The sequence below is a fragment of the Meriones unguiculatus genome, chromosome 16 (assembly GCF_030254825.1).
Source record: "Meriones unguiculatus strain TT.TT164.6M chromosome 16, Bangor_MerUng_6.1, whole genome shotgun sequence".
NCBI classification, from domain to species: Eukaryota; Metazoa; Chordata; class Mammalia; order Rodentia; family Muridae; genus Meriones; species Meriones unguiculatus.
The window spans coordinates 40,657,578-40,665,576 of record NC_083363.1 but is presented as its reverse complement, the minus strand read 5'-3'; the positions used below and the strand labels follow the sequence as shown (position 1 = coordinate 40,665,576).

The 7,999-nt window shown below is 38.0% G+C and overlaps 1 pseudogene; it reads left to right on the top strand.

The window, feature by feature from the left end:
* Positions 1-236: 236 nt before the first annotated feature.
* Positions 237-362, top strand: LOC132648467 (small nucleolar RNA SNORA17; annotated as a pseudogene).
* Positions 363-7,999: the final 7,637 nt, after the last annotated feature.

Here is a 7,999-nt window from a genome sequence, read left to right as displayed (position 1 = left end):
AGGGAGCCTTGCATATAGAAATGGGATGCTAGAACACTACAGCAATCTGGTCTCACTGGGACTCCTAGATCCAAACCAGATATGATTTTCACTTGGAAAATAAAGCAAAAGAATGCATATCAGAAGATGCTCCAGGGGCTTTGTTTTTTAAAGGAATGCCCTGTGATCTTTATCATTTTCGTGTACTCCTCAGATGCCAGTGGCTTACACTAGTTTTGTAAACTGAGCTGGTTGGACCTGCCCAAAGAGCCTTTCCACGTGTGGCTGCTGTGTCACACGTGAGTCAGTAGGTGGCAGAGAAGAGAGAGGCAATGACTGTGCTCACTATTCTGACCAGTGAACATGATTAGCAGCCTAACATTCCCTTTAAAAGAGAGCCAGAGAGGATCACCAGTACTGCAAGAAGCAGGCACAGATGGGCTCCCAAGACAGACAACCCTCACATGGGGCCACTCAGGCAGGCAAGGTAAGCAAGCAAGCCCAATACAACCACCAGATAGAGTCCATGAGGCCCAGACAGGGAGATAGGCGAGATGACCACTAGCCTCTGCCACACTGTAGGGGGCAGGGGAAGAGGGCAGACTATGCCCAACATGAACCCTTCCTGGTGCAATAATGTACAAGAGTGGCATAGCATTCCTGAGACCACCAACACTCAGAGACCCCGGGTGCCAATAAGAGGAACAAATAAGTGACGAGAAATGGAAGAGAACGAGAAGAAGGATACGGCATAGTGAATCAAGGTAGAACTGGTAATGCCACCTGGGACCATGCTGGGTCCTGGACTACGCTACCACCAAGGGCCACATCTGGGACCATGGCACTGCAGCAGGGGTCTGTTACCACCAAAGGCCAGGCAGATGTCCCTGGTCTGGGCTGCAATCTGAGGAAATATTGATGCCTGAGAGCTGATATGCATAATGTAAAATTCAAAAAGAAAGAAAGGAATAAAAGAAGGAAGGAAGGAAAGAAGGAAGGAAGGAAGGAAGGAAGGAAGGAAGGAAGGAAGGAAGGAAGGAAGAAAAGAAGGAAGGAAGGACAAAAGAAGGTTTGGAAGGACAGCCAGATGGGAATGTGGAAGGCAAAATGTGAGTTAACAGGGATGACATTTGAAAACTGTGACCCATTTGAATGTTCATTTTAATCAGCAGGGTAATTATGCAAAAATCTAACTTAAGGGATTATAGGTTTGGGGATTCTAGAAAAACTCAAGGTACTCTGAAACATGAAAGGGCTACATCCTCAGAGATACAGCTCACACTGTAGAAAAAATTAAAATTTTGGCTTTTTTTAATTGGGTCTACATGGCCCATGTTATAGACCCCTCAGAGGCTTTATATATTAGTATTCTGTCTACATTTGTCCTGGGATCCACAGACTACAGGATTAAAGGTGAGCCAGAAGTGACAAAGAAACAGGCTGCTGTGCTTTCACTAAAATAGAAACCACAGCATTTCATATACTTTAAGTTACAATGGGAAATGTAAGATATAAATGCAAAATTGGACACTATAGAAAAATTATCCATGAACTTCGAAATACCTCTTGAGAAATGAAGAACAAAATAACTAAGAAAGAAAAGGAGAAAAACCACTTCTAAAAAGTCCTAGGTGTCACCTTTAAGGATCCCAGTGCAGGAATTTGGGGACAACACAAACACCGAGATGACTGCTAGCATCTAGTGGAGAAATATTATCAATCAAAAGAGTACCCTAGGGCCGAGAAAGTGACTCGATTGTATGTGAAAGTGCTTCGTAAAAGCATAAAGATCCGAATTCAAATCCCAGCACTCATGGGAAAACCAGGAAGGATATACATGGGCCTGCTAGTTTATTGAATTATTGAGCTCTAGTTTCTGTAAAAGACACAGTCTCAAAAAAAATAAAAAGTAAAATGAGGAGCGACTTAGGAGAACATCTCAGTTTCAACCTGGGGCTACAAACATATGAGTGAACATAACCCCTTTCACAAACATGTACATGTATACACACACACACAGTAGATATGTTATTTTCTTCTTATGTGAACTTCCATGTGATATCCTTGCAAAACATATTGCCTTTTGCACATCCATGACAATATTCACATAAATTTTGATAAGGTAACATTGTAATAAAAAGACGTTTTGTAAGTACTCCCGGTAGCCACCGTGGCCAGTGAAGCAGGTAGGTGATTTTCACACCTTTACTTTCACTCTCTTCTTTAAATACAATCCCCAAGTTTCACCCCAAGTTCTATAGCAGATCACCTACTATGACCTCCCCTTCCTCACTGACCCCATGCTGATCTTCTCCTATAGCCTCCTCCAAGACTCCATCCCTTTCTCTGTGCCACCGGTTTCCACAGGCACTCCCTGGGGACATGGCAGACACACCAGCCAGGGAAACACAGGCAATCTTCAGATCTCCATTCTCTCTCCACTCCTCCAAACCCAATCTCCCAGTCTCATTCCCAGCTCTGTCTCAGACTACCATCTTTGGCCTCCCCTCCCTCTCTGCCTCGGTTCTGAGGGGACTAAACAGACTCTGATGGCACACTCTACTTTCATTCCTCTTGTGGACCTCCTCAGTCCCTCCCTTTCCAGCTCATCTCCGGACCTTAAGTATCAGCCTCCAATAACAAGAAACATATTCTAATAAGAACCCTCGGGGGCATATCTGGCAGGATTTTGGAAGCACTGTGGAACACAAAACCACCACACTCTTTTAAGGACCAGAAAGGGCAACGAAAACTAAGGAGCAAACCACCCTCCCCAAAAAAATGACAAGACTATATATATTAGCACCTAGAATCACAATCATCCCAAACCCACATGCCTAAATGTAGCATAAAAACACAAACAATAACAGCCAGGATAAAATGTCTCCATTAGAGCCTAGAACTCTGGTAGTCTCTAAGAAATGAGATATAGATGAAGCACAAGACAAGGACCACAAAAGAGCCTTTATCAATGTGTTAGAGGTTCTAGAGAGGAAATGAATAATTCATTAAGAAATTTACCGAAACAGAAACAGTGAGAAAAAATGAAGAAAATAGTTCAAGACTTGCATCTAGAAGTGAAATCAATAAAGAGAACTGGAAATGAAAAATTTAGGAACTTGAACAGGAAATCAGAGTCAAGACTCAGCAAGAAAAATAAAAGAGAAAAAAAAAAAGGAATCTCAAGCACTAAAGACAAGATAGAGGAAACTTATACCTTGATAAAAAAAAATTCAACCTAGAAGGTCAAGGCACAAAATTCCCGAGAAACTACTATAAAAAGACCAAATCCATGAAAAGTGGTAATAGAGGAAAGAGAAGAAGCCTAGGTTAAAGAAACAGAAAATGTATTTTCAATAAATCATAAAAGATAATTTCCCCAGTCTAAGGAGAGAGGTGCCTATCAATGTACAAAAAGCATATAGAAAAACACAGAGAAGACCAGAAAAGAAATCCCCCATGTCTCATAATAATCAAAATACTAAGTGTACAGAACAAAGAAAGTTTATTTAAAGCTACAAAGGACAAAGACCACATGACATATAAAAGCAATCCTATTTTTAAAAACAAAACCTAAGTTTTCAGTGGAGACTTTAAAAGCCAGGCAGGTCTAGGCAAATGTTGTACAAACTCTAAGAGACCACTGAAACTAGACCACATTATTGTACCCAGCAAAATGTTAAATCACAATAGATGGAGAAAAAAAGATTCCTTGATAAAAATAAAATTTAATCAGAATCTAAACACAACTCTATAGAAGGCTCTAGAAGGAAAACTTAACCCAAAGAGATTAACTACACCCAAGAAAACACAAAGATTAAATAATATCAGTACAGAAAATCAAAAGAAGAAGAAAAAAAACCTACATGAAAATAATTGGAACCAACAAACGCTGCTCTTGATAACCCTCAATATCAATAGTTTCAATTCCACAAAGAGGACACAGAATAACAGAATATATTTCAATAGAGTATCCATTCATCTGCTGCATCCAAGAAACACACATCAGCGTAAAGGACAGGCACCACTTATGGGTAAAAGAATGAAAAAAATATATATTCCAAGCAAGGAAGCAAGCTGCTTTAGTCATTTTAATATCTGTCAAAATAGGCTTCAAACCAAAATGTATCAGAAGTGGTGAGAAAGGTAGCACATACTTGTCAAAGGAAAAGTCCAGAAAGAGGATATTGCAGGTTTTAATATTTATGTACCAAATACAAGGACACAAAATTTCATAAAGGAAACACCACTATAGCTTAAACAACATACTGATAGTGGGTGACTTCAGTAACCCACTTCTATCAATACACTAGTCATCCAGAAACAATTAAACAGAAAGATGCTGGAACCAAATGAAATCATAAACCATATGGACCTAATAGATTTTTATAGTTCATTTCAACTAAGCACCAAAGAATAGATATTCTTCTCAGAACTTCATGGAGTCTTTCTCCCAATCAGTTAAACACAAAGTGCCTCTCAGTAGATACAAGAAAATTGAAATAACATCTTGCATCCTATCTGACCTCCATAGATTCAACCAAAGAAACAATAGGATGCTTTAAAAACTCATTGAAGAACACAGTCATGTATTTAAAAAGAAAAATGGTCAAGAAAGAAATTTAAAACTTTCTAAAGCTGAATGAAAATGAAAGCACAACACATCGAAGTGTGTGGAACAGAATAAAGATGGTGCTGAGGTAAGTTCATAGTACTAAGTGTCTAAATGTGCACATATAGATAGAGAGATGGTAGCCATGGTGATAGAGAGATAGAGATAGATAGATAGATAGATAGATAGATAGATAGATAGATAGATAGATAGATAGATAGATAGATCTCATAGTATTAACATTACAATGCACTTGAAAAATCTGGGGAAAAAAAAGAAGAAATAACACCACACACACACACACACATACACACACACACACAAAACAAAAAAAAAAAAAACAGTTGGCAAGAAATAGTAAAACTCAGGGCTGAAATCAATAAATTAGAAATAAAATAAACTAAAAATCAATGAAACAAAGAGTTAGTTCTTTGAGAGAATTGACAAACCCATAGCCAACTTAACTCAAAGAAAGAAGTAGAATATCCAACTTAATGCAATTAGAAGCAAACAGACTTACCAATAAAGACACAAAGGAAGTCCAGAGAATCATAAGGACATACTTAAAAACCTGTACTCCACAAAGCTGAAAAATCTAAAAGAAATGGATAATTATCTTCATTTAACTAAACAATGTTAAATGAAGATGAGATGAGCAATTTAAGCAGACTTATAGCCCCTAATGAAATAGAAACAGTAATTAAAACTAAACCTAAAAACTAAAAACTAAAGCCTAGGGCCAGATGTTATTAGTTAGACTTCTACCAGACTTTCAAAGAAAGTCTGCAATATACTGAAATATTTTATTCCAAAACAATTTAAATGGAAGGAACATTGCCCAATTATTTTTATGAAGCCAGAGTTACCCTGAGCCCCAAAGCACATTAAGACACAACCCCCAAAAAAGACAATTACAGACTGATTTCCTTATGAGCATCGATACAAAACTTCTCAATAAAATACTTGCAAATAGAATCCAAGAATATATCAATGAGATCATATTCCACAATTAAGTAGGTTTTATTCCACAGATACAGAGATAGTTCAACATACATAAATCAATAAAGGTAATCCACCATATAAATAAACTGGAAGCCAAAAATACACGATCATCTCACTAGATGCAGAAAGGTACTTTGACACAATTCAACAGCCTTTATAATAAAATTCTGGAAATTAGGGATATAAGGTACATACCTCAAAATATAAAAGCAATTTACAGCAAGCCCATAGGCAAGATCAACTTAAATGCAACATCAACTTAAATGGAGAAGAACTCAAAGTCATTCCACTAAAATCAAGATCCAGACAAGGCTGCATATTCTCTCCATACATGTTCAACACAGGGCTTGAAGTCTTAGCTAGAGGAATCAGACAACTGAAAAGTCAAAAGTATTAGGAACAGAAACAGAAGAAGTCAAAGTATCTGCATTTGGAACAAAAGATGCTCTTGTTCAACTTAAATTACATCATAGTTTTAACGAGCATGAATACAGGAAGAGCACTTTCTGCTCTGCCAGAAGACTTAAGGTCTGTTCTGGCATCCTTGTCAGGTAGCTAGAAATGGCCTGTAACTCTAGGTCCAGTGGATCTAATGATGTCTTTGGACCTCCATGGATACCCTTACCCATGTCAGATACCCACACTAATGCAAAAGCATGTATGTATGTATGTATACATATATAGATAATATTTTAAAGTACGGATTCGATATATTTTTGTAATTCTTCCATTTATTTACATCAGTGCTTCTCAACCTTCCTAATGGTACAATCCTTTAATTCAGTTCCTCATGTTGTGGTGACCCCCAACCATGAAATTATTTAGTTGATACTTTTTACTGTAAGTTTCTACTGTTACCAATCATAATGTAATATATTTCATATTCACAAAGTCTGATATTTGACCCCCAGAGGTAGTTGCAAGCACAGCAACTTGCTAATCGCTGATTTACAGGAATGGAGGCTCTTATGTCAGAGGACGCCTGTGGAAGATAGAGATGACTTGAGGAAGTGACGCCCTCCATTTACCATGTTTGTCCCCAGGTTATCAGGGTCAGAAGCACATGCTCTTACCCACTAAGCCAGACATCCCATAATTCTCCATTTGATTTTAATAAATTAGTTATTTTTCTGCCCATTTAAAGAGAAGGAAACAGGTTAAGATTAAAAGTTTGATCTGCCTGACTTCAAAACCAATCTTCAAACTAATTTTTTATCATATGGTTGCTTTCAATTTTTTATACATACTTAGGAAATCAGAAGTGCCAAAACCAGAGGAAGGCAAAAACATATTAATATCAATCTATCAATCTTATAAGCAGTGAGCTATTTTTATAAATATACACTTAAAATTTGAACTATTTCTTTTTTATAATTTTTACTTTTTTATATTAATCATAGGTTATTTACCTTGTATCCCAGCCTTAGCCCCCTCCCTCATTCTCTCCCAATCCCACCCTCCCTCCCTCATCTCCTCCCTGTCCCTTTCTAAGTCCACTAATAGGAGGACCGCCTCCCCTTCCATCTGACCCTAGTTTATCAGATATCTTCAGGACTGGCTGCAATGTCTTCCTCTGTGGCCTAGCAAGGCTGTTCCTCCCTAGGGGGATAGGGGGAGGAGGTCAAAGAGCCAGCCATTGAGTTCAAGTCAGAAATAGTCCCTGTTCCCCTTACTAGGGTACCCACTTGGATACTGACCTACCATGGGCTACATCCGAGCAGGGGTTCTAGGTTAAATCCATTCATAGTCCATGGTTGGAGAAACAGTCTCATAAAAGATCCCTATGCCCTGATATATTTGGACCTTGTGGAACTCCTGTCCTCTCCAGGTCATACTAACTTCCCCTTCTTTCATATGATTCCCTGCACTCTGCCGAAGATTTGGTTATGAGTCTCAGTATCTGCTTTGATACGCTGCTTTATATAGAGAAAAAAATTTAGTTCTTTTTTTTTTAGTTACATTTTATTAACTCTGTATCCCAGCTGTATCCTGCTCCCTCATTCCCTCCCAAGCCCTCCCTCCCTCCCTCATCTCCTCCCTGCCCCTTTCCAAGTCCACTGATTGGGGAGGATCTCCTCTCCTTTCATCTGACCCTGTTTTATCAGATATATAGATAAAATTTTAATAGTATTTTCCCTTTTGTGTATTTCAATTGAGCAGCCACTATGCCTTCATTGGATGAGTTGGGTTTATGTTTAATTTTATTTTAATAAAAAACTGCTTGTATTTTTATATCAAAAAATAATATTTGTGAATTTTGTATTTGTTAGATCATCCCTAATAGAAATGGGAAAGAAGTTATGTCAATAAAGTTAACTTTGAGAAAGCTACTGATTAACTGGAATTATGGTTGTAATTTCCTCTTCCTCTTGCCTGTGCAATGAAATGTGAAAGTTTCATGTATCT